Source organism: Rhinolophus ferrumequinum, chromosome 3 (genome assembly GCF_004115265.2).
Source record: "Rhinolophus ferrumequinum isolate MPI-CBG mRhiFer1 chromosome 3, mRhiFer1_v1.p, whole genome shotgun sequence".
Classification (NCBI taxonomy): Eukaryota; Metazoa; Chordata; class Mammalia; order Chiroptera; family Rhinolophidae; genus Rhinolophus; species Rhinolophus ferrumequinum.
Genome location: NC_046286.1, coordinates 23,274,674 through 23,302,295, shown reverse-complemented (window position 1 = coordinate 23,302,295; position 27,622 = coordinate 23,274,674). Strand labels below are relative to the sequence as shown.

The 27,622-nt window shown below is 37.3% G+C and overlaps 1 protein-coding gene across 1 annotated transcript in view; it reads left to right on the top strand.

Moving 5' to 3' along the window:
* Positions 1 to 3,362: 3,362 nt before the first annotated feature.
* The window catches only part of COL21A1 (collagen type XXI alpha 1 chain), a 155,696-nt gene continuing 131,436 nt past the window's right edge, over positions 3,363 to 27,622 (top strand). The window contains 1 exon segment of the mRNA XM_033093680.1: positions 3,363 to 3,543. The gene's annotated coding sequence lies outside the window, so the exon portion shown is untranslated.

Sequence of the window (27,622 nt, the reverse complement as noted above, 5' to 3'; positions counted from 1 at the left end):
AATATACAGTTGCAGGCGATCTTTCTCTAAGAGCTCCTTCTGTGTAAGTAGCGTAGGTTTGAATGATGCTGAGATGAGACGAAGAGGACTGTAAAGGAAATGAAGTATTCTTTTGGTCTTTTCTGTTCAAATTTGGTGTCTATGACTTAGATCTTTGTTGTTGTTGAGGAGGAGGTAATATTGTAGATTTGGGTACAATTATGTTCAAAAACAAAAATTGGGAAATTTTATTTTCCAAGCCTTTGTTCCCCTTAATTTTAAACTTTAAAGGTTTAAATGCAAGTCTTTCTTAAATAAATAAAATAATTAATAAACATTAAATGTACCAAATAATTAATTGAATAATTAATAATCAAATAAAAAATAAAAAATTAGTAAATAATATATTTATTGAAGGATATAATAAAGTGATATTAATTAGATATAAAAAAGGTATTCTATTTATTAAAATGAATGACTCGGGAAATTTTGACCTTGCTGGAAGAGCTGGGCTTAGGTTCATTGTGTTAATTTTCTATTTTTGTGTAACAATTGCCCACAATCTTTATAGCTTAAAACAACATAAATGAATTATATCACAGTTTTTATCAGTTGGAAGTCTGGGCATGGAGGGTCTGAGGCAGCTGAAGTTCAGTATGGGTGGTATTTAAAAGATAAGGGGGTAAGGAAGGGGGGAGGACGTGGCAAGTCCTGAGGGTGGAGGTAAGCAAGGCAAGAGTTGTGGAGACATGATAAAGAGCTCAGAGCTTATTTTAAGAGCACTAAAAAGTCATGTTGGTGTTTTCGTCAGGAGAGGGTCAGATTTACAGTAGAGTGGAGACTGTGGCAAAGTCCCATCTTGAGTAATTAGATGAATGGTGGTGAGGGGATGCAGAGAGGAGGAACAGTTCTTTTCGGAGGAAGACAAAAAAAAAAAACAATAAATTCAGCCCTGACCATGTTTTATTTGAAGAGCCTGCCATTCATACAAGTGAAGATGTCCAGTGGACAGTTGGGATACTGGACAAAAGCTGGAGAAAGAGACCTGGGCTGGAGATGTAGGCTTGGGAATAGATGAAGGGCTGTTGACTTTTTTGTGGGTGGAATCGGGGTTAGAGAGCTATGCTCTGATAATCTAAAAGAATCTGAAAAACACCTCTCTCCAGGAAAATTAACATGTACATGTACACAGAATACTGGATAGAAATTCTAGGGCCCAGCAGATTCCCTGAGGTCTCAACATGGATCCCAGGTTAAGAACTCCAAGTATCCATGAAACTACAGAAATGGATAATATGGCTTCATGAGAATTCACCAGGAAAAGAGAAGGCTTAGGAATGAGCACCTAGAGATAACCAGAAGAAGAGGAGACTATAGCAGAGATGGATAGGTAGGTGAAGAGTTAATAAGGACAGGGGGAGAAAGTATTTCAAGAAGGATAGAGTAGGGACCAACTAGGTTAAAAAAAATACTGAGAGACTAAGAAAGGAAAGAACTGTCAGGTAGCGTTTGCAATAGTTCTTAACAAAAAGTGCGTACTATAGTAACCTGGGGCATTATTTACATATGTATCATACCTGTCTTTGCTACTAGCTCCTCTTCTTCTATCTCTAGGTGCCCATCCCTAAGCCTTCTCTTCTGCAAACCATAGATCCCTAATTCCCATCACCAACATCCTGAATCAGAGTCTGATAGAGTACCCCCTGGTCCACTGAATATTGGAGATTGTTAGCAAACTTGCCTGGAGCAGTTTCAGAAAGTGGTAAGCACACCAGTATGTAAAGAGTTGGGAGAGGAGAGACTGGAGTAAGTTCAAGTAAGTCTTTTAAGTAGAAGAGGTTAAAGATGCAAGAGGAGCTGGAACCATCAATGTGGTGGTTCCTAAGGAGACAGAAAGAGGCGGGACACAGAATAAGTGTTGTGTGTGTGTGGGGGGGGCCCTTTTCTATTTTAATAGATGCAATGCAGAATCAGTTGGTATACATTTGGTTTGGGCAGGTTGCAGTTTCCTCTGCAAAGTAAAAGAGGCCACTTGCTGAGAGTTTGGAACATATTCTTGTCATTATTAAAAATATTAGGAAATTGTTATCCATGTCTTCATATTGAAACATTGTTATATTTTCATTGCTATGGCCCATGGAGAAACACATTTGCCTAACAGTAGACTATAACATGAATGTATGAATGAAGGAAGAAACGCAGGAAATGAGGATCACCCCAGTGTGTTTGTGTATTATCCTGAATTCAGTAGGACTGATTTACTAAAGGAAGGCATTTGTCAAGTTTCTTCCCTGGGGAGATATTAATTCACACATACACTCAGCAGACATTTACTGAGCACCTACTGTGTTCCAGGTGTTGCTCTAGATGGAGAGGCTAAAGCTGGGAACAAGACCATTTCTCTGTCCTCATAGAGCTTACCTTGAGATGGAAACAAAACAAAAGAACAACAAGCAATAAAAATTGATAGAGTAACAAGTGACCTGTTAAAAAGGGGGCGGGGAGTTAGGAGATGGGAATGGTGGGGCGTTCACTTTGGATTGGTTGTGCAGGAAGGACTCTCTGAAGTGACATTTGAGACTTGAATGAAGCGAAGCGTGCCGTTATGACAAGGTCTGCAACAGAGCTTTGGAGGCGGAAGAAACAGCAAGTGAAAGGAGAACACACTGGTGTGTATAAGAGGGCTAGCAGGCCACATGGGGGGAAGCAGAGTGAGAAGTGTGGCGAGTGTCGGATGAGAGTCAGCCGAGGAGCCAGAGCACACCTGCTCTAAGTACATTAATGTTAAGGGAATTTCTGCCTGCTCTGTGAAGAATGGACTGACAGGGGCAAAGTACAGAGCATCCCTTTATTGTCATAAGGCAGTCACCTTATTCCAGGACTTCCTGCATCTCCTAACTCCTCAAAGGTAACTGCCTGTCAGACTGCCTGAAAATGAACTCCCCTCAGGTGTTCCGGCAGCGATCACCTTAGGTTAAAGGTAGCTACATCAGTTTGCTGTTGGTGGCCGGTCTGGGTGACCGACCCTGGCGCCCCAGGGGCCGTTCTCACAGGCCGAGGGAGGAGGGACTCGTTTGATCAGTGCAGAAGACGCTGTCCAGGTCCTTGCCTCTCTCCGTGCTTGCCCTTTCAATCTCTGAGTTGCCTTTATCAATCCAGCTTCCCGCACCGTCCCCTCTTTCCGCCTTCCCCCAGGGCTGCATTTTCTGGTCCCAGCAGGATTTGAACTGAGCATGTTTCTACCAGGATTCCACTTGGCAGTTGGCACTTGGAAATCCAGATCCAAAGCCCACCCTCTGGCCTTCGCCCCGGAAAGGGGGCGGGTGGGGAGCGCGAACCTTATCTCCCGGGCTCCGCCTCCAGGGGGCTGAGAGCGAGTTTCAGAGCCGCGGCGCTCTGCACTGGCCGCTGCACGGAGACCGTACTCCGGGCGGAGGGCGGCAAACCCGCTTTAGCCCCGTTTTCGTCCTGGTTGGGGCTGGTCACCGCCGGTGACACCCCCATACCCCTGGTGGAGCACGCAGCTGGCTGCGACGGCAACCTGGACCCTGGACGCTGCGCCAGGTAAGATGACGTCGCTTTCTCCCCGCTCTCTGCCAGAATGACAAGTAGGGGGCTTCAGGGCTGATTCTCCCCGGACTGCAGTTGGCACTTTGGGTGTTCAGAGCGTGCAGTTTTTGGTGAACGGTGAGAGACTCCGCTCCCAGGCTGGAGGCCGGCACGTCAGGGTTTGTCTTGCAAAGTTACTGAGTGTTAATGAATCTTAAGAGGTTCCATGAGCGCTGATTTCAGCATCAGGGTGTTTAGTTTCTGAGAATGAATAACAATGGGGACATTTACTACCCTAAGCTCATCCTCCTTTGCCTCTGTCTCCTTGGAAGGGGCTCCAGCGTCTACACGTGGCGCGCGCGGGAGCGGGACACGCCTGGGACCGTGTGGGGTGGATCAGCGGTTCCCTACCCTCACAGCACAGTAGGTTCACTTGGGGAGCTTTTAAAAACAATCGGTACTTACGCAGCACCCCAGATCAATTAAATCAGAATCTCTAGGAGTGGGATTTCGGGCATCCACGTTTTTAAAAGTGTTCTCAGGTGATTCCCACGTGGAGTAGTTTGGGAACCAGTGAGTTAGAGCAGTGGTTCTCCACGTGTGGTCTCTGCCCACGGCATCAGCATCACCTGGGAACGTTCAGAAATGCAGTCAAAGGCTGGGGCTGGAACTCTGGGAACAAGGACAGATACGTGTTTTAATGAGCCTTCCAGGTGATGCTTTTAAGAAACTGGGTTGATCAAATAAATATATGCTTATGGAAAGAGAACTGACTCTGGGTGGTGAACACACAATGTGATGTATAGATAATGTATTACAGAATTGTACACCTGAAACCTATGTAACTTTACTAACCATTGTCACCCCAATAAGCTTTAATTAAAAGAAAAATTGGGTTGGATCTCAATTAAGGTAAGGGCAAACACCTGCAAAAGCCCTTCTACAGATGGAGGAGGAAAGAGACCACTTTTCAGAAAATCTAAAGTATTCATCAATAGGATTTACATATTATATATATATATAAATGTGTATGTGTATATGCAGATATATCTGTATATATAGACACGAGTGTATCTATATATATGTACACACACACACACACACACACACACACTCTGTGGACTTAGGAGGATCCTATAAAGGACAGAGGCTTAGCCATCATCTTGAGCAATTTTTACATAGTATAATTTGCATACTTGCTTTAGGAGAGATGAGGAATTTTCTTTTTTTCAGAGTTGAACGGAAGCCAAAGCAGAAATGTACATAAGCATCTTGTAGCTGTAATAACATGAATCTTGGCCCTGAGGAAATGATCCCAGATCATCCCTGTGATCAGTGCACATTACAGGACTCATATGCAGTAATTATTTATTTTTTTTTTAAAGCAATTGGAGGATTAAGGAATTCATGCCAGTTCTCCAGAGTGAAAGGGAATTCAGCCTTATAGGTCTCTCTGGGCTGTCTCAAATGGTTCCCTTTTTTCTTTTAATAGAGATCTGAGGTTTCAAAATTTTGGCTAAAAAAATTCCAGCTGCTTCTAAGTCATTAGTACAGAAATAGAACGACTTTGCAAATAGGCTTAAATGGATTAGAAAATCTAATATTGGATAAAAAAGCTAGACCAGGCATGACTCCAGTCCCAGCACGTGTGTGCAGTGTGTTTAAACTCAGTGCTAACTATACCAGGACTTTCTGTACAGAGAATGTTTGTTTTCCAAGTTGCTGTTTTTTGTGCCAATACATAATTGAGGCATGTAAACTTGTTAACGGACAGGTACTAAGCTGGGTTCAGAGAACTGGAGAAACAGTGGTTACAAGCAGGAGCCTTGGTCTGAGGCTCAAACCTCAGCTTCAAGACCTGCCCTTCTGCTTCTTCAGGCTCTTGGATGTTTGCCACACTTTCCTCATCTGTAAAATGGGGACAGTGGTACAATGCATACTTCATAACTCTCATATTGTTGCCAGAGTTAAAGGAAATAATGCTTCTAGAGTGTCTAGAATAGTAAACTGAGTATTTGTTAGCTTAAAATATGCACACATCTCACACAAACTGAAAACAAAACAAAACCTAAATCCCAAACACCTTGAAATGAAAATTACAGTATATTGATTACATGGTCAGATTTTGTATTTACCTGCCAACCTTACCCTTAGAATTCACAGGTTTTGCTTTTTACTGGAATGTGAACATATGGACATCCTCAAATTGTCTTCATAATTTTATTGCAGTTTTATTGAAACTTTCAGGAAAAAAAATTTTAAGTAGCTTAGCTTCAAATGAACAGCCTTGTCTTTATCTACTCACTGTCTTTGGTGAAGGATTTTACCATGTGGTGGAGTTTATAATCTGTTCACACTCACATTTAAATAGCCTTAAAATCTAGCTCCCCAGGATATTCCTTATACCGTGTTTCCCCGAAAATAAGACCCGGTTTTATATTAATTTTTGCTCTAAAAGACGTGTTAGGGCTTATGTTCAGGGGATGTCATCCTGAAAAATCATGCTGGAGCTTATTTTGTAGTTAGGTCTTATTTTCGGGGAAACATGGCAAAAGAAAATTGATATGATAAAAGAGCATCTAAAAGTGGCATGCTGTGGCCCCCATGAGAACCAGTTGAGAAGTACTATCTGGTGTTTCTTAGGTTTTTGAGAGAGAGAATAAAATGAAACCTTAATCAGTTACATCAAGATTTGTTCAAGACAATATAAGACAAAGCAAAATAAGGACACACAGCAAGGACAGGCCTAACATGGCCAAAGGGTTGATGAGGTAATTTAAGAATTCTTTTCCTCTTTAACTCTAATAATTTCAGAATTCTACAAACTATATACACAAAAAGCAATTCCTTTTACATTATTTGATTGGAACTAATCTGGATGATCCTTTTAGGACCAACCAGTTCTACTGAAGAAAAAAAAAAGGTTTTCCAAAAAGAATGCCAAATGATTCTGTACTTTGAAATTAGTCTTGATTCTTTAAGTGATAAATTGAATATTAGATTTCTAACTTGAATACCTTTTTATGACTCATCTTCCATCTTTAAATGCAAGAGGTTTTACCCTGCCTATTACCAATCTTATGTGACTTCTAGAAGATTAGACATAATCCAAGTTTCAGCATATGAGCATTTTAGTAACTTCTCTGTTCAGGAAGTCAGGTCTTTATTGGGACACTTTTGGGATTACAATTTAATCTTATAATTAGAATTTAATATTATTAAATTAAATGTGATTACAATTTAATGTAAATAGGGTTTTCTGTTTGGCTCACTATGTATGAAATGAGCAGCTGTGGGAATGAAAAGGAAAGATCAGAGACACTTGTCTTGATGGGAGGAATGAAGGCATGTGGAAGAAAATTCAAACTCTCAGTCATCAAATTATGTGTTCTGGATAATTTAACTGAAGAGTCAAGAGAGTCGGTGATGTCAAAATTCAGTGACAGGATGTAGACGATTAGAAATGATCGATATTGCAATGCTCCACAGTAATTTTATAATTCTCCACTTACAGCAGGGGTGTCCAAACTTTTTTCAATGGTTTTCACCAAGAGCCATATGCGGTAAAATACACAAACAGCCGGGCCACTCACTCGAGGTGAAGTATGTATTGCCTCACCTGGTTTATTTAAGTAAATTAAATATATTTTTGGAATTTGCTGCGGGCCAGTTAACAATGGATCGCGGGCTGTGGGCCGCAGTTTGAACACCCTTGACTTACAGGCTAAGGCCTGGAGCAGAGATAATCATAGAGAAGTTAGCTTAATTGTACTTGCTTCACATAACCTGGCTCACTTAGAAAGGTTTTGAGGAGAGTTACCTGGCATTCGTTTAGGTTCATTTTGAGGGCCCTATTTGTTTCAAAGTAGATGGTTTTACTATTAAGGCCAATCTTGAAAGTCTTATGAGTAAAACACATCGTGGAAAATGGACACATTTTTTTATTTTCGTGTTTATTATCTTTGGATTATACTGTTCATCATGCAATAGTAATTCTTTAGCTTGATTCCGTATCATTCTTGTGAAAACAAGGTTGAAATGTTTATTTCTGGCAGGTGGTCCAGTCTCACTCAAAGAAGATTAGCCATGGAGGTTGAGGTTCTCAACTTTTAGGACACACACTCTTTAGAAAGACGGCCTAGACTTAAATCTGGACAGTGACTTACTAATTGTTTGAACATGGACAAGTTACCTAATCTTTTTTCACTTCTGTTTTCTAATTAGTAAAACTGGGATTTTTGTGAGGAGTAAATGAATTAACTTATTTTATATAAAGAAGTTTATATAAACTTCTATGGCTCTTAGTACATGCTTAATAAAAATTTGCTGTTATTTTACTTTGGCCTTTAATGAATGGTTTAAGCTGAAGCTCTCTTTTCTGTGTTCTCCTCTGAATATTAGAACCTAAAAAATGAAGTAGTGACTTAGGGCATGTTCATTGGACGTTTTTTTCTGTTTTAGCTCGTGGGGGAATTTGTTTCAGAATACATGAGGCACTTCAAGTTTCTCAGAAAATAATACAACATTTTGAACATTTCTAGAAATTCCCAGATAGTGCTGCTCTTGCTGGCCAGAACCACACTTTGAGTCACTGGTTCCCAAATAGATCGCACATTGGAATCAATCACCTGAGGACAGTGTTTTAGACTGTTGATGCCTAAACTGATTAAATTCACTAGTTAATTTATTGTGAAAAGGAGTAAAGTACTTATGTCCATTATAAAGAGAGGTCCATTAACTATACACATGTGGTTCCCATGTACTCACAGAACTTTTAGAATGGTAAGGGATATTAGAATTTTGTCTAATATAAATGAGGAAACAGAGGCTTGGAGACATCATTCTTGGCTAAGGGATCATAAATAGTTCGTGGCAGCCCTGGATAACAATGCAGGTTTCCTGTGCTCTACTCTAATTGTTCATTAACTACCTTGCCTTCTGAAAAATCAGATAATGTGACAGAGGCACATCATCCAATAGAGAGTGTTTTTGGAATATTATGGATCCCCTTGTCCCACTTAACCCAGTTTGATTTCAGGTTTATTTATCCTAAATGAAAAACCACTGAAAACAACATGTTCACAATGACAGGAAAACTAATCCATAGGTTTCAGTTGGGAAAAGGATAATCTTTTCCACTAGGTTTGTATTTTCTAAGGATTTAATTTAGCTTTTTTTTCCTCTTTGTTTTTCTTTGACATTTGGTTTTCACTAATGAAAAGCTCAAGATACCTTTGAAAATTTCAGGAAACATTGACAATTTTCTTAAGTCCAAGTTTGGTGACCTTCTGGGAAACCTGCCAGTCGCTTGTGTTTGATTCGGTGTTTAGTTTTTGTTTTGACTTGTCTTATTTTGACCTAGGTCAGTTTAGCCATGATTGCAGTGTTATGGTATCCCTTCGCTATTTGTTTTGACTTATTGGTGTCAAGAAGAAAAGATTAAGGACCAAGAAAATTTCCTTTTTAAATTTAAAGTGAAAAAAAAATTCTAGGGAAGTTTGATCTTTATCGAAAATTTGTTCTTCTAAAAATATTCTTTAGAAATTTAGTTTTTAAACTTTTTATTATGTCACAGGAGTAAATAAAAATAAACACTCAGAACATATGTATTTCTTTTGTAACTTTCAAATCCATAGATGATTCAATGATTAAAACAATTTATTGAAATATATATATATATATATATATATATATATATATACTCTTAAAAATTTGAAACTTAGTTGTACATGAATTTTGCTAGTTTATTAGGAAGAGAGAGTCTGACTCCACCCCATGGGATGTGTCTAGGCGTGTGTTTTCCAGTAGTACCCAGAATTAGATAGAGTATTAAAGATAAGACAGGGAGGAACATTCTTTGGAAGTGGTCAGCCATTCATCAAATAATGATTAAGTGCATACCAAATGCTTGGCTATCCTAGAAGGATTCAGAGAAGTTGCTAAGTTCAGTTTAGTACTTCTATTGATAACCAGTTGACAGTTTCCTTTTTTAAAATGGAAAACTCCCTTCATTTATTATATAAAAATAACATTTTATAAATACCTTTCAAGGGCAAAAAATGTATAAGGCAAATATAGTTCTGATTTAAATTTAGAAAAATCTACAAGCATAACAAGATGTGTCTCAAACCATTTTTAATTCTCATTTGACATCATACCATGTACCAATCTGTAGAAAAGGTTGAATGTGATTTGAAGGTCTACCTTGGCCAGGAGTGGAGAGGATATCGCAGAGAGAGGCACTGTAAACATCCAAGGTCCTGAGAATGTAGACACCTCCACTCCTTCCCTGTAGAAACTCACCCTTCCCGTTGGGCAGTCTGCCTTTGCATCATTTATAGCACCTTTACTTTTCTCTCCCTGATCAAATCACTTGTTACCTGGCCCTCTGGACTCCAGTCTGAAATGAGAGAGAGTAAAATAAAAACTGGGGAGCACGAGTGACATGGTAACTGTGTTAACTAGAATGGTATAGGCAGAGTTCCTACTTTGCTCCCTTTGGAATGAGGTGGGAGCAGGAATAAAGAGAGTTAGTGGGATTCAGAGCTTCCAAGGGCAATTGGAGGCACATGGGACCTCATTGGAACTCCTGGACACCTAGTGAAAGCAAGCATGTCAACATGCAACATGAGCAAGTAGGTGTCTACAGCCTAAGCTATGGCATTTCTATACTATAATAATAGTAATAATATTTACATGCCAAGTACTAAATAAATACATGCTCTCATTATTTTCAAGAAGGCCCTGGACCAGGAAATGGGAAACCTGATTTTTCATCCCAGCCTGCCACCAACTTACTGAAAAGTTGGTAGCTTAGAGAAGGCTGCTGTAGGGGAGAGCTGGGCAGGTGTGATTGTAAAGTCTTCTTTCATTTTGCTTTTTACATAATTTTCTTTTTCTTTGGTTGAAAGCACCATTTTATGCCATTATGGAACATGTAAAGAATTGCAGCTTAGAGCATCCATATACAGAGTTTAAGTCATTGTAGAGTAGCACCATGTGGGAAATTAGTCTACTAAGAAATATAGAATGCATTCCTAAAATTCCTATTAACATACTTCTTAAATGTTCACTGAAGATGGATATTACTGTGAATGAGGAATAATGAAATAACAGATCTTTTTATTTCAAGAAAATTTAAATTTCACAATACCTTCATATGGGAATTATATAAATAATGTTCTTTTCAACAGTTGAAAAAAAATTTTTTTTAAATTTGAATTACAGGTTTTGTGAGGGAAATCATGTTTATATGAGCAATCAGATTATATTTTTTGAGCTGTAAATTGCATGTTTCTCAAAATGTTAACTGTTGTGTTTGGGTGGCAGGATGATGTTTTGTTTCCTGCTTTTCTTTATTTTTTTTTTTAATATACATGTATTGCTTTTACAATGCAAAAATGAATGCATAACTATGTGCTTTGTAGATGGAAACATTTGAAATTATAGCTTTGAATTACCATATAAAAGAGATAATGATGCTATTGTGTGATTAATTTATGTTCCTATAATTCATAAATTACACATTGTGCCAGATGTACTTTTAAATATCAAACACACTAAGTACAGCGAGTAAAATCTAGCTAAAGTGACACAACGACTTTTTTTTAAAGTAGAAAAGTCAGTTTATTACTACTTGTGAATGCCAAAAGAATATTATGTACTCTAACATGTCGAGGCCGTATAAGATAATAGCTAAAATCCTGGATGTTGTGCAGTTGTGGCCCTGACGCTTAGCACCTACGTGACCTTGTACGTGGTGTTTAACTTTTTAAAGCTTAATTTGCTCATCTGTTAAGTGAGGATCATAGGACCTACTTCAGAGTGTGGTCAGAAAGGTTACAGGGAATAATGCAAATAAACGCTTGAGCATAGTGTCTGGCAGATCAAAAGTACTCACATTAGCTCAAAATTTCTTATTATCACAAATATAATCTTCTCCCTATTTCTAAGCTTTGTTCCGTTTGTGATCTGGATATCTATCTTTTGAAAACTGTGTTACTTCTTTACGTGAGAATATCTTCCATATACCCTGGGTCATGGAAATGAGGCAAATCCAGATTTCTGCCATTTTGCTGGAGGAGAAGAAAGTGCCCGTGCAGGGCAGGGGTGTCCCCTGAAGCTCGCAAGGTACTAGCAGCAGTAACAGAGGCTTTTGAGAGCAACTCCTTGTGACTGTAAGTGTTGCTTCTGGAGTCTGAGAGGCTGTCATCCTTTGCCATGTGGCACAGTTCCAGAAGGTCCCCATGCTTATTGGGTGGGATTGAGGTATCCTCAAGTCTTGCTTGTAGCTGTAGGTGACTTGTCATGAGCTCCTGGATTTAGACACTGTAGAGATCTCTTTGGTCAGGGCCGTAAATGGCTCATATCACAGCTTCCTGAAAATTAAAAGACAGCTTTTTCTCAGGGGGGATGCAGCCGTGCGTTGTAGCATCAATTTGCCTCTTCCGCACGTGCATGTGTGCTGCTGCAGTCCGGCCTCCGGTGCTTCTGTATAGGATATGCATTAATTCATCCATTCAGCAAATATGTTTCAGCTCTTTCTATAGGTGAAAGTGGTTCCTAGGATGCAGCAATAAATGGAACATGATCCCTGCCCTCAAGGACTAATGATCCCTCAGCAAACTTCCCCAGAAATGCTCTGGTATTAGGGTTAGTTGTCATACCACAAAACTCCTAACTATTCCATTGCTTCTAAGGATAGAACACCCTGAGAAGGTTGATGTGGTTGTTCCTATGTTAATCATCCCACACCCACTAGTCTGACAGTTTTATTATTAGGGGCTGTGGGTGGAATCTGTGTTCTCCTCAAAACTGTGATGACTTCTATACACATAATGCACATCACTAAGTTTCTACAAAGTTTTGAGACTAAGTATTTCATCTATTAAGGCAAAAACTAAACCAAACAGAAAACCAGGATGAAATGAATTGAAGTGATTGAGGCTTGACAGAAGGAAGTTATGAAGGCTTTGGAAAAATCAGAATCAATTATTTTTAGACTACACATGTCGGAACCCTGGAAAGTGTGAATATTTTTGATCTCTGATGCATTCTAAATTAGTTAATTAAATGAATGTCTGAACAATTACCAATAGAGGATAGTTAGAGCCATTTGTGAATCTGTGTTTCCTTAATTGTAGCTCTAAATATTTTTAATTTTTAGGTGGCTAGTGTAATTTCAGATTAGGCAGTTTTTGTCCAGATCTATTACATTATGAAATGCTAAGCTTAAGTAGTGCAATGAGTTTGCGTATTTTAAATATTTTTGCATCATCTTGGATATGGCTGCCAAGTTGAATTCCAAATTTCCCTTCTAGTAACCTGCCCTGTTTTTTAAGCTTTGGGCCTAAAGCACCCTCTAAGTCTAGAGAAGCAATTATAATATCACATTTTCAAACTTGATTTGAATACCCATGATTTAAACTTAAAAGTAAATGTGTGTATGCTTTCCACTTTATCCTCTCATCCAGTTTATCCCCAAAGATGAACATTTATCATAAAGGTAGCTGCAGAAGAAATTTTTCCTTTACCTTCTTTCATTGTTTAATATTGCCAATCCTTAGGCAAGGCCAATCTATTTTATCTAAGACTGTGTCCTCAAGGAAGTCACTTAATACAAAGTTACAGTCTTTCCAAATTGCAGCAAAGAGGAGAGGTAGCATCGCTTCTTTGGAGTACAAGACTTTGTTACTGTTTATTACCCCAGACGCCAGAGAATTTTAAATTTTAACTTTTATTCCTTCAAAATCTTTCTTTTTATGGGATTTCTGTTTCCTCATGTCCATCTATTGATATGTTCTAAGGTAAAAGGGAAATGGAGGAAGGCATATTTTATTATCTGCAAAAGTTGCAAGAAAGGGTTTCTGTTTCGGCAACCGTTATTCTCATTCGGTAGTTGGCAAGGTTTAAATAGAAAAATACAGGAATTTTGATATATCAAGGGGGCAAAAGGGTAGATGAAGGAACTCCCAAGGGAGTCATTACTCTCTATTTCATTGCTTGCACAACAAGGAGATATTGGTAATTGTAAAAACATGGAATGTATGCTATATGAAAAACAAACAAACAAACAAAAAATAAACAAGAGAGGTGATGAGTCAGCATGTTTAATTTTAGTGGTTACCAAGGTGCCAAGAAGATTGAGGTTGGCTATGACTCCAGGTTGCTTATGATACACTTGGGAGACGGACTACTATTTAAAATATAATTTTTAAGACGCAAAAAAGACTTTAATTGAGCTCCAAATGGTCTAATACTGGAGTTAGGCACTGTGGAAGATACGGTCTGTTTTTGTCATGATTTGCTTCATAGAGGAGATGGGGCTTGAAACTGCTTCTTGAAGCATGGTTCAATTTGGACAAATGGTGCAGTTTAGACACACACTCTAGTCAGCATAGGGCTGGAAATTGTCTTACTAATAATTGTTGTTTACAATACACATATTGTTTACACCAACAGTACTTGATGCCCTCACCTCTGGTGTACCTAATGGCCAAACTATCTAATGTCAGACACCTGCAAAGATGGCACACTTTCAGTTTTAAGGACATCCTCGTTTATTAAAAACTTTTCCTTAAAGTGAAAATTTCCTCCCTGGAGTTTCCAGGCATTGGTCCTAATTCTGTACTCTGGGAGTGTAAGGGACAAGTTAATTTATTTTCCATGTGACAGTTTTGCTAGTATTTGAAGACAAGTAAGATCATATTCTAAAACGGCTTCTCTTTTGCAGTGGTTGGTGGTTGCATCTCCAGTCTGGTCAGCCTTCCCTGAACACAGTGAGTTTTGATTCTCACTGACCATTGGTTGCTAAATATTAGGTTGGTGCAAAAGTCATTGTGGTTTTTGCAATTTTTAACTTTTAAGCCGCAATGACTTTTGCACCAACTTAATTAGGTATAGTCCTGTTGTTTTTCTCCCTTGTAGCCTAAGAGAAAACTTGGGCTACAGTTCACACTCATGACCTCAGTTTACCATTAGCTGAAACCTTTCTGTCTACTACGACCTGACGTTAAGCAAACTGATTCCTATTGAGCATTCTACCATGCTTCCCCAAAAATAAGACCTAACTGGAAAATAAGCCCTAGCATGATTTCTCAGGATGACATCCCCTGAACATAAGCCCTAATGCATCTTTTGGAGCAAAAATTAATATAAGACCCAGTCTTATTTTTGGGGAAACACAGTACAATACATATTTTGGATCTCAGGGTATTCTTGTGTTCTTTTGAATTTTGTCTTGTTGCAGTGGCCCATTATTTATTCAGTGAGCTCTTTTTAAATCAAAGACTTTCATTCAATGATAGAAATCGTTCTTAGCTTTGCTTTGTTTGCTTAATTTGATTTGCAGGTCGTTATTGCCCTCACCCAAATTACGAATAACTAATTAACAACAAAGCAAATGGCAGAATTCTAAAACATATCACTAGAAACCTCCTACCAGGTTGGCCTCAGGTGTTACTCTCCATTGGGGAGCCATTCAGTTGGTTTTATAATAAGTTTACATTTATCTCTTTTTGTTTTTGAAATATCATGAGCATGGTATTCTGATGTCAGCCTAATACTCCCAGCAAAGAAGTACAGGTCAGTTTGATATGATTTATTCTTGGCACTTAATAAGTGTTTTAGGTGGATTTCTTGTTCTAAGCAGCACATAGGTGGACTTAATAAAAACACAATCTGAAATTTCTGAATTCCAAATAGCAAATGTAACCCATTAAACTTTATTATGACTGATAATATATTTGAACTCTTTTTCCAGTTTATTTGGTTTTCTATTTTTATCATGCTTTCTTGTTCTTTATTATAATTATTACTCTTGGTTTTTCTGTCTTTATAATTAAGTTTGCTTTATTTTCTTCTACCAGTTATCTCTGGAAATTCTACTCCTATATACATAATAATGGTTACCATTATGTTTCTATGTATCAATTAAAACATGTTTTCCTAATAGCTAGTTGGTATCTATCCACCTACCTCTGAGACAATTAACTTATTCTGTTTCCATGATTTATATCACCTTCACTTTCCTCCGTTGCCCATTCCCCACCCAGCTCCCAATTTGAGAGCTTGTATTTTATTTCTAGAAAGTTATTAAGTTTTTTCAGTAATACTTTTAGACAGAAGTTTATTTTGGAAAAACGATTAGAAGAGGGTGGCAAATTTTGTTCATTTAAAAGAAAATTCTGTTCCATAACTGGTGTAGTTTTGTTTATCTTCTAGTAATTTTTTGGAAAGAGTGAATAGATAGTAAACATTTATTTTCTTTAATGTTCAAATGATCAAAATGTTCATAAATGAATGTTTCTTTGGTTAGGTCCATATTTTCCTGCAGAACTTTGAAGATTTTGATTCATTGTTTTCTGGGTTCACTTCTGTGGTAATCTCTGGACCATCTGCATTTTATTTCTTTTTAAGTATTCTCCCTATCCCACACCCCACAGAAACGCTTAGGTCTTTTTTTGTTTGTTTTTTGTTTTTTGTTGTTGTTTTATCCTTTGAATTATGATTTTTCACAAATATATGTCTAAAAGAGCACTTTTCTCCCACATTCAAGCAATTTGGTAATATTGAGACCCTTTCAATGTGAAGATTCAAATCTTTATTTAGTTCTGAAAGCTTTTCATTATTTCTTCATATGTCTTTTCTTCCTGAAAATTTCATGTTTTGTAAAATCTGTATTTTTTTGCATTGTAATCTGGTAGAATTCTTCTACTTGATTTTCATCTAGCTATTCAGCCTCTTCAACTATTCTCACATATATTAATATTTCTGAATATATTAATCACATTTAAGCTATTTTTTTTTTACTATTATTAATTCTGTTTCTAAGGGTGTTCATTACTGTATTTGATGAATTTGTGGTCTTCCTCTATGATGCTGGTTTTTATTGAATATTTGTTAACATCTTGGTGTTTGCAATTTCATATTTACTACTCTATGGACTCCCCCCCTGTTTGCTATAGCTTGCTCCTAATGATTGTAGAGGTGGACGCAATGTACTAGATGGTGTCTTGTCTTCTGGACATGGTTGCTTCCTGTTTCTCTTGGGTTTTGCTAGTGGGGAACCTACCTGAGAACTGCTGTGCCAGTCCAGTCTAAGAGCCCATACTTAGGCTTACCACAGGTACAAGTGGAAAAGAGTTGCATCATGTCCAAGAGGCCACTGTCCTTTCTCATTCACACAAACCACTTCCTGCTCAGCCTAAGAGGCATCTGTCTCTGTCAGGATACTTTTCCTGCTCCTGTTCTGAGAATTCTTTTTCTTCCATCTTGGAGTAATATTGTTCCTCTAACCTTCCCAGCAGTGTAGGCCATAGAGTTGGGAAGAGATCACGTTCAGTGTTAATCTGACAATATCCTAAAGCACCTGTAATTGTAGAAAGGAATGAAAGTCATTTTGGTACCTGCTTTATTACTTCCGTTATGAAGTGAACATTTTGTACTAAGCAGTATGTAGAGTCATAGTTGTTCCTTTGGGCTGTTGGGTAATATGGCTTTAGGGATCTTGTTTGCAATTTCTTCTGAACAGCATTTGGATGATGTAGAAAAATAAGAGCATGTCCTTTTGGATAAAGTCTGACATATTGTAATTCTGAAACTGTTCTTGGCACTTCCTAGAGAAATGTCAGTTTTCTAGCATGAATCCAGTCCAGTGCAGCTGTTTCTGCTTTTCACCATTGGATTTGAAAATCTGTGTAAGAGGACGTAACCAACAAACTTTGGAGTGAACAATGAGGCATGAGTTTTTCCCCTCATGAGTTCCGTGTGTTGCTGATACATTTTATAATAATAAAAATACTATTTTGAGTTTGTGTAGCATGATCCCTTTGTGTAGCATGATCACTTTTAGGGCTCCTTTCTGCAAGAATTTTTATAAGTATTTAATAACAATGTTACCTCCTAAAATTCAGGCTCTGCATCCACTAATCTCACAGAACAGGGATTTAAGAATATCTTTTTAAACATTGGGCACTGTTTTATTTGCCAACGTGTGAACCAAAATATTTATAAACTAAAATGTTTTCTAGTTCTCTTAGGTTGGTTTTTCCTAGGAAAGTTTCATTATTTACTCGGTTTGAAGTACAGTGTTGTTAATTTCTAGAATGCCAAGCATAATTTTATTCAAATGTAAGAATGAAACACATTCCAGTACCCGATTATACACACACCCCCATCCTGCTCTCTACCATTTCAGAATATCTGTACTACGTAGTTTTCTCTCACCATCTCAGTTGACAGGTAATCAAAATTTGACTGTGGTATTTATTTGCCAACGTTTTGTATGTGTTGAGAAGAACAATGTAAATAGTTTAAGAAATACCGTGCCTTAGGATTCAAAACCATAGTGCAAGCATTCAGTGATTTGTGTAGTGCTTGTCATTTGTTTAAAAGGAGGAACATTTGCAAGGACTTATTTTTTTTTGTCTGATAGCAATTAAAAAAAAAAAAACACTTATAATGGAAAGAGAACAATCGGAATGGTACTGTTCATGTCTTTGGAGCTCTTTAAATTTAATAGAAATGTTACAGGTGTGATCATTTTGATCACAAAAATGTTCATTTATAGGAAATCCCTAATGTATTCATAATGTAGAGTCAGTTTGGAATAATGGAGAGAAATAGCCTTTACTTTGGGGGGGGGATTGTTTTAAGAGGGGCTAATTATTAACCTTGTATTTAATCAAATAAATAATTAGGTGAAGTATTTAAAAGATAAGAAATCAGCCAATTTGAAATGGAAGAGATCCTCCAACTCACTCATCTCCTCATTTCCTGGTTTTCCAGAGGAGAGACTGAAGTCTAGCCAGGCTTGTTTTCTTTCCCAGATTCCTACAGTATCCTAATTGCCTTGCTAGGTTTGGGACAGAGATAGTCCAACTGCTAGTACAATCCTCTTTACCCCACACACAGCTGAATAAGGCCAGGAAGGAATCGAATATTTTGATTCATCATTTTTAAACAAGTTACTGTTACTGACCTGAGTATAATGCTTCCTTAATTAACAAATGCAGGATGTTCGTTTTTTTCCATACCAGAGCTTCCTTTTAGATGATAAAAAGCTGTGCACAAGTTTATTTTTGAGGATGGTCCTTTCATTTTCCATTCTTTGCAACACAGTCATGTTTTATTTGGTTCCCTTGAATGTCAGAATGGTAGCTGGTATTAGTTCATGTTGATTCTTTTTTTCCTCAGGAAATCTCATTGGCAGTGGAACCATCTGGGAGGTAAAAGAAGATTGTACCACGTGAAACATTCTGTTTTTCTTGGATGATTAGCAAGCATTTTCCCTGTAGAAACAAAAGGCTGGCTTTTAAATTGGCAGTGCTCTCAAGAGGTAGGGAAAACATGGCAGTGTATGTGGGGGAAGGGTAGAACACATCGAAATTGGTTGAACCTCTTACATTTACTTGTGAGTATGCACTTATACACACACATCTCACAGGTAAAAAAGTAAGAGTTAAGATGAATTCATTTGGGAAATTTGAAGCTAAATTGATTAAGTATTGCACTTTTCCCATAAATAAACATAGAATGTGCATATTTCAAATTTGTATTTTCTTGGTTGAAGGTAAAAATGAGAAAGTTGGAAACTGGGAATAGTAAGTCTGTGTCAAGGAGTTAGATACAATTGATATTTTGCAGTTTTGAAAAATACATTCTACCCTTAAACATCAAAGCATAAGTAAGCAAGATAAAAATTATCCACAACAATGTTTTATAAGTTAACAGCAATACAAAGTAACAAAAAAAAAATTAGTAACATTCATCTTGGTCAAGGATGCTATTTAAATTAACATAAGAATTGTATATATCCCTAGCAAACCAATAAAATGAAGCTCTGTAGAACTAGGGAAAACCTTTTGTTTAACATTTTTTGTTTTAGAAGAAATGAAGTGTGAACTCAATACTTGCAAGGTACTAAAATATGAGTCACTTCATGATATTTTGTAATTATTTATTATTAAGAGAGCCTTATCTTAAAGAAAGAGTAAAGTTTGGACTCACTTCTTTGAGATTCATACTACAGAGGAACGATTTTCCCCAATCGTTCATAAAGGTAGTCATTGAACATTGGATTAGAAGAGCCAGTGTGGATATTATGTTTTTCTATATCTGACGTAGTTGGGGCTCTAACAGAACAATGGCTTTCAAAATTTTTTTATAGGAAGGAACTACAGGAAGATATTTCGCATTGTGACACACCCGTATTTATTTGATAGATGTGTGTCAAATATTATTTCATGATAAACATCTACCTTTTCTGCAATCATGTTCTGCCATTTCCCCTTTCCTTCCATTCCATCCTATTAAAAAACACTGGTCATGACCCACTAAATTGATTTTACAATCTATCGATGGGTACTGGTTTGCAGTTGGAAAAACATTGTCATCAAAATCCCTCCAAAAATTTTTTTTGAGGGATGAATTTACAGTTGTATGTGATCGTTGTTAGCTCTGTTTGCCAAATACATTTAAGGTACATGAGTTTACATCTCCTGATCCATGGCTTATGAGATCAGTGGAAATTGACATACATTTCTGGACTGGAGCATTTAGTTGCAGGTTTGAGACCCTCCAGAGCTCTTTACCTCTACCATGGCAGGTATCCGTGCTCCTCAGAATTGGTCCCAAATATAGGAACGTGGAGCAGAACCTTTAGCCAGTCCATAGTGAATATATAGTATGAGTAAAACCTAATGCTTTGTTCTTGTAAGGCACTACAATTCTTTATGATATCTTTGCTACTCAGCATAACCTAATTTCTCCTGATTGGTAGAGGATAATTGAGTTATGTGTTCTGCTGGTGGTGGGGGAGCCTCCTTTGGGAATACTAACTTTGCCTAAAAACATATACGAGTTTAAAAATAAGTTTATTATTTCATATTATAAACCAATATGCTTTCTTTATAGAAAAAATTTGGAAAACATTAGGGAAAGCCTAATGAAAACAATTATGTATTGTGAGACTACAATCTGGCGGTAACAGTTTTTGACATGTCTGAAAAAATATATACTTTTACTCAATTAGTTTACTATATACTTTTATGTTTTGCTTTTTCTCTTACTGTTTTTAATGTTACTAAATATTTTTGGAGCACGTGAATTTCATGCCTCTGTAGTGCTCCATCATATAGATGAAGCAGCATTTATTTAATTATTCTTGTATTGTTAGGCATTTCAGTTTTGTGCAATACCACGAGTTTCAATGGTCTACAATCTCAGCCCTTGGCATTCAAAAGCAAACAGTAAGCCAGAGTAGGATTCACATCCCCTCACTCTGCTTAGCATAAGTTGCATCTCCCCATTGCCCCATTCTTGGCACACAGTGGGTCCATGTATTCTTCTGCCAAGTAAACAGTTCCATATGTACATAAACCTCAAAGCTTATACTCAATTTTCGAAAGACCAAGACTTTTAATTTCCTCTTCTTCCATCTCTTAGCAAACAAATTTGGTTTTTATCCTTAGTTCTTTCTTTCAGGAAATGTCATTACCATCTACTAGAGGCTTAAGACAAAGGTTGGGGTCATTCTCAGTCCTCCCCATCACACAGATATAATCAATTAAATTTGGCTTGTTTTACCTCCTGAATCTCTTTCATCTCAGTTCCCTATCCTTTTGTCCTACCTCAGGCCCTCATGCCTCTCAGTGGCTTTCCTGTTTTCCTGTGCCGTGGTTCTCCCTTTTGCTGCCATAGTGAGCTTTCCAAAATGTGAACCAGGATGTCACTCACTGCTTCAATTTCTATGTGGACTCTAAGAATGAGCTTTACAGAAAAAGTCCATTCCTAGTCACTTGAGTGAAAGGCCCTTCATGATTTGTTTCCTGAGTACCTTCCCTGTCATTGTCATTCATTTCCCTCACTGCCTGCTATGGACTGAATTGTGTCTCCTCTAAATGCATAAGTTAAAGCCCTATCTTGTATTTGGAGTAAGGCCTTTAAGGAGATAATTCAGGTTAAATGAGGTCATAAGGAGGGTGGAGCTCTGATGGCATAGGATGATAGGATTAGCATTCTTGTAAGAAGAGACACCAGGGATCTCCTGCCCTGTCCCCACAACACACCGTCCCTCCCTCCCTAATGTGTACACAGCCAGCAAGACTGTAGCCCGCCTACAGAGAGGTCTCACCAGAAACGTACCATACTTTTACCTTGACCTTGGACTTCCAGCTTCTAGAACTGTGAGAAACGAAATGTCTGTTGTTTAAGCCACCCAGTCTCTATGGTGTTTTGCTATGGCAGCCTGAGCCAAGACACTGCCCCCCCACTGCTCACACATACTTCACTCCAGAAATCGTTACTTCAGAAATGCTGTTTTACTGAAAACATCTTGCTCTTTAATTTTCCAGGCATAATCAGATACTATCTTCTTATCCTCAGGTTACCTACAAATCCCTGGTTTTCCCTGAAGTCCCAGGTCAGACTTTATCTCCTTTTGGAAAACTTTCTCATCTCCTCTCTGCCAGGCGGATTTGGGTATCCATTTCTCTGAGCAGCCTTGTGCTTTGCACACACTTCCGTTAACCTGGCTACTCTCCCGCGACAACTGCATGTTTGATGGCTTTCCACAGAGCCCTGCATTTCTTGTGGCCATTAACTGCTTTTTTATCTTGTGTCCCCATTGCTTAGCACACTGAAAAATAGTAGGTGGCCATAAATATTGTTGCATGAATAGACAATAGTAGTGGTAAAGTAGTTATTCGTGTAGTAACTTTTATCTCTTGAAGATTGTTTCCACTCTCTTACAATCCAAAACCCAAGCTTCATGTATTCTTCTTATCAAAACCAGCTGTCATGACAGGATTTGAAATTCATTTACACTGAAGTATAAACAACTGATAACCATTTATGTCTCCCAAGGGCATTTCAGTTTTAACAGGGATAGAATTCTTAATCTAAAGAAAGAAATCTTTCTTGGTGGAATTTCAGGCTTAATGAGCATATGGGGTTGGTTTTAATTGAGGGTAGAGGTGGGGCTTAAGTTTTCTTTGCTCCACATGTATATCCCATAGACTCTGCCTAACCATGAGAGCACGCCTGTTAGCTGCTGGCTCACAGAATAAACTGACATGTCAGATTACACAGCAAATTCATTTTTGTTTCTATTGCACAGCAGAGATCATATGAACATCTGGTAAACGTTTGCACATAAAAAGTGCATCTGCCAGGAATTGTGGTTTCCTGGTACATCCCAGTGACTCTGAGTCAAGGTCACAAAACCAGCATTGCAGCGTTTTGGTAACCTAGCACTGCATTCTGCTTTTCTCTTAGTTCCTTTGAAGATGCTGGTGGATGTCATCAATAGGCTTGGAAAAGCACTTGAGTAATTCAAAGTCCATTCAACTGTTTGTGGGCTCCTTCTGCAGAAGCCATCCCACAGGGATGAGAATCTTATTATTATTAAAAAAAAAAAGACAAGAAACAAAAACTCCACAGAAAGCATTTCCTGATTTTTCTCAGTGACCCTTTTGCATGTCTGACAGTCTCATCAAAAGTTTCATTCTCATACTAACTTAAATCCTGCTAATTTCATTTTGTCACCTTGTTCTGTTATTCATAGGAGTGAAGAATATCTGGTATTTATATAAACTGCAATACTAAAGATACCAAGGAGTACATTGTCCCATAAAAGCAAAGCAAACCAAAGAACACCATCACAAATACAACTAAAGTTAAATTAAGTTAGAAATATGGGGTTTTCTCAATACAACTTGATTCAAGACAGACCAGCTAGTTAGCCTGAAGTCTGATATTTTGGTGTGTTGTTCTGTCCTGAAAAGCCAGGTGACACATACATGATTGAGGAACTGGTTTATTTTATACTGTTTATTTCAGAAAGCAGTTAAAACATTTCATGGTAGTTATCTTTCCCTTTGAGAATTATGAAGGAGAGGGACAAATACTTATCTCTTGAAAAGTGGAATTATTTAGAAGATGGATCCATAAATTAAATGATGGAGGGACGTTTGGTAAAAAGTTAACCTTTCTTTAGTTTCTAGAAAGGAATAACAGGACATTTCCTATCATGGTGGATGAGAAAATCAAGGTGACTTATCTTGGCATAGACTTGACTCTAAAGTTGGGGATTTGGCTATGCTTGATAGTTTCAGTATTTTTTTCTGTTGGTGAATGAATTAACCATTGGTAACATTTCTGATGTTGGGTTTAAAAAGTAAAATTAGAGACATAGGGATTCTTTAAACAATTCTGTTTAGTATTTGTCAATTCTTAGAGGATTTGAAATAAAGTGAAACAAGGAGATCACTAAATAGCTGGCATAATACTGACTGTAACTTCTATAAGTATACATACCTTAAAAATGATAAGATGTTCTGTTAAATGATTAATATATTTAAAAATTTAAGGTCATGAATATATTTAAACATTGCAAAATTGTGCCTGTGGTTCATATGAGTGACATATCCTTGCCATGTTTGAAGTCCTTTCCTTTTCTTTAAAATGATCCTTTTGTGCCAAAATCCTTACCAGATTCTTTTAAGATGTAGATTGCTTACCTCTTTTCTTTTTTTCCCCCCTGAGTTCCTGGAAATAGCATCTCCTTTGGCAAGGAACAAAGCTGAAAATTCCCCCAAGTGGCAACATTTTGGCAGCCAAATGCCAGGTCTCTGCCATCAGAGTAGATTTTGGTTGCCACCCCTCTACCAAGTACCATAGCTTCTCCCTGTACTTGAGCAGAGAACTTAGCTACTGAAAGCTTTCAAATTTCCTTACTGATGAACCAGTGGCTACCACTAAAGGTGAGCTTCTGTAGTGTTTCAGAAATTTTGAGTCATTGCCTAACTCAGCAGCAGGTGTTCTGAATCAATGATGATCAGTTGATTCAGTAGGTTAGATAGTAGCCCAGGGTCTCAAAATAATTGAATGAAATGGCCATTTAGTACAGAGGAAATTGTTTATCTAAAAGGAGCCTTCTTGTAACTTGTATGTTAAAGGAAAATGGAATATTTTAAGGGTTTTGTGGGAGGAAAATTTAAATTGTGGCTTTGAAGGAGTCAGTGATCTTCAAACTAAGTTTGTGGTTATAGTGATCATTTTTAGAATTTTGAGAAAAGGGAAATCACTTTCTGATTTTTTTCCTGGAGGGTTAGGATTTTGTCTTTCTTTCCCTGTTTATTGACTTAAATATTTGTTTCACATTACTGTTTACATTACATGGTATCATACTCAAGAGTCTTGCTATTCTTCATTATCATCAGTTTCATGAGTGAGGAAAAGTGGTTGGTGTGATTTGGTTCATTAGCTATGATAGTTAAAGCACTACTTTTGGTTAAATACATTTAAATAATAGAGTTACATAGAATGGAATACTGCCCAATCATATATTCCAGCATGGTTGTCCAAATGAAATCTAATATGTCATTACTGTCATCAAATGGCTCATATCGATTTGCTTTTTTCCAGTAGAGAACATGGTAAAATAGAGCAATGTCAGAAAAACAACAACTCTTAGTGTCACAGTTTTTATGTTTTGATGCAGTCAAATATGCTGGTTTTTTTAAATTAAAATTTATCAGGGTGACAATGGTTAGTAAAATTACATAGGTTTCAAATGTACAATTCTGTAATACATCATCTATAGGTCACATTGTATGTTTACCACCCAGAGTCAGTTCTCATTCCATCACCATTAGAGACACAATCATTTTTGTTTTGTTATTAAATATGATGTTTTTTCTTATGCCTGCTGTGTTCCAAAGAGATTGAGACTTGTTAAGTAGCAGTGACTTATTGAAATAAGACATGTAGATGTCAGAATGGAAAATATTAAAATAATCAGTATTTTGTTTTAATTGTATCTAACACAAAGTATAGACTGTAATATATACTTTTGCTAAAGATAAATAATGGGGTTCAGTTATACATAGTGACCTAGCCTCTTCGTTTCACATCTGGAATTATTGTGCGTTTACTATGTTTACGGTAACAACTATGAAGGGTCTGAGATTTTGCCCTCCTTGCAGTCTGACAGGTGAGTCTGCCACAGTTCTAGGCTGGCAGATAGACTCTTGAATCACAAAGGACTTTATTACTCACAGCACAGCAGACAGCTTGAGTTTTATATTTGCATTGGTTCCTCTTGTTCCATGAGATTGATGGTGGAGGAACCCAGGTAGATGCAGCATACACAATGGTTTATATCACAGCTAAGGAGTTCTGAGCTTAAGAAATACTTTTTATAAAAAGGGTGCTAGCAAACTTGTCCAACTTTATATGGGAGGAAGAAATCATCTTTATTATACTAGTCAGGAAACAAATCTGCCCTCATCCAAAGAGGGAGACACTGTCTCCCAAGGCTGTTTTGGGATATCTCCAGCATCCTTGAAAATCGTCAGGAATATAAACTGATTCAAGAAACACAGAAACAGTGAGGCAGAATTGTCTTCTAACACTTTACAGTTGAAAACATCAATTAAAATGCAAAATGTTAATACGTGTATGTATTGCATATCAGTTAATTTAGTTCTTGTCAGATGGAAATGGTTTTGGTGATTGTCAAGAGGAACCAGGGAGCCTTTTGTTACTCTGGCAATAGCTAATGATACACATTCCTGCACATCTTTGAGTTAGAGGTAGTTTACCATGAATGCATTATGCAGATATAGTTTTACACTGATTAAAGTTTTTATATAGTTTTTGAAATTAGAATTATTCCAACACCTGTGAAAAAACAATGTAATAACTGTACTTAGAAACTATTTACTGGTGACCTCCAGTAAAATTTTAATGCACCTTGTTTGTTAGTGTATAAAGAAAATGACATAGACCTAGTAACCTAAATTCTTAGAAGAATTCTGTAATATTTTTTTCATTTTTTTAAAAAATTAAAGTTTATTGGGGGTGACAATGGTTAGTAAAGTTACATAGGTTTCAAGTGTAAAATTTTGTAATGCATCATCTATTTATCACACTGTGTGTTCACCACCCAGAGTCAGTTTTCCTTCCATCACAATATATTTGATCCCATTTACCTTCATCTACCACCCTCCTCCCCACTTATCCTCTGGTAACCACTAAACTATTGCCCGTGTCTGTGAGTTTTTGTTTCTTTGTCTTATTCCTTTGTTGCTTTCAGTTTTATATCCCACATACCAGTGAAATCATACCAGTGAAATCAGACTTTTTCTGTCTGATTTATTTCACTTAGTATAATAATCTCAAGATCTATCCATATTATTACAAATGGCACTATTCCATCTTAGGGCAGAATAGCATTCCATTGTGTGTGTGTGTGTGTGTGTTTCACATCTTCTTTATTCAATCATCTATCGAAATTTAATGACAGTTATTTGGAAAAACAAGTAACTTAGTTTTCCTGGGAGAAATGCTACAGAATGAAGAATATTACTTATGGCAGCCCAATAAAGCGTGAATAAAAATATGAAATAAGAAAGTACTGGCATTTTTCTTCATATTGAGTTCACGGAGGATACTTTTCAGTGGAAAGGGAAAGATAAAATCAAGACAATAATTAAAAAAGCAAAGACTAAAGGGGAAAAAAACTTGTTATCATCCTCCCTTCTACCGATATTACTGTCAATCACTATCATATGATCACAACTGATACATAGACTAATTTTCATGGGTAGCAATATTAATAGGACTGTTGTTTATCCCAGGAGTGCCTGGCCCAATCATTGCTTAGCCAGGGTCAGGGATGGCAAAAGTTTTTTTTGTTTTGTTTTGTTTTTAAGTTCTGAGTAGGTTAAGGTTCTCGCTTCCCTCAATATGAACCTTCTCAGAAGCAGTTAGCGAAAAATAAATAATGAACCACTTACATGAGATCTCTCTGGTATGACAGCAAAAATGTAGAGGATGAGAAAAGTAACAGACATAGAACTAGCTCACTCATCTGCCATTCCTGAAGTCAGCACGAAGCTTAATTTTTTGGAATCTGGGAACTCCGATCTGTGTGATCCACTTTGAAATTCGCCCAGTGCCTCCCTGAGAGTCCCATTTTCTGAAGAATATGAGCTTAAACTGAATGAAAATATATCTGATTGATAATCACTTGAAAATCCTCTAGGCTGAAAGCCAAAAATCTTTTTGTACATGATTTTTTCCCGAACTT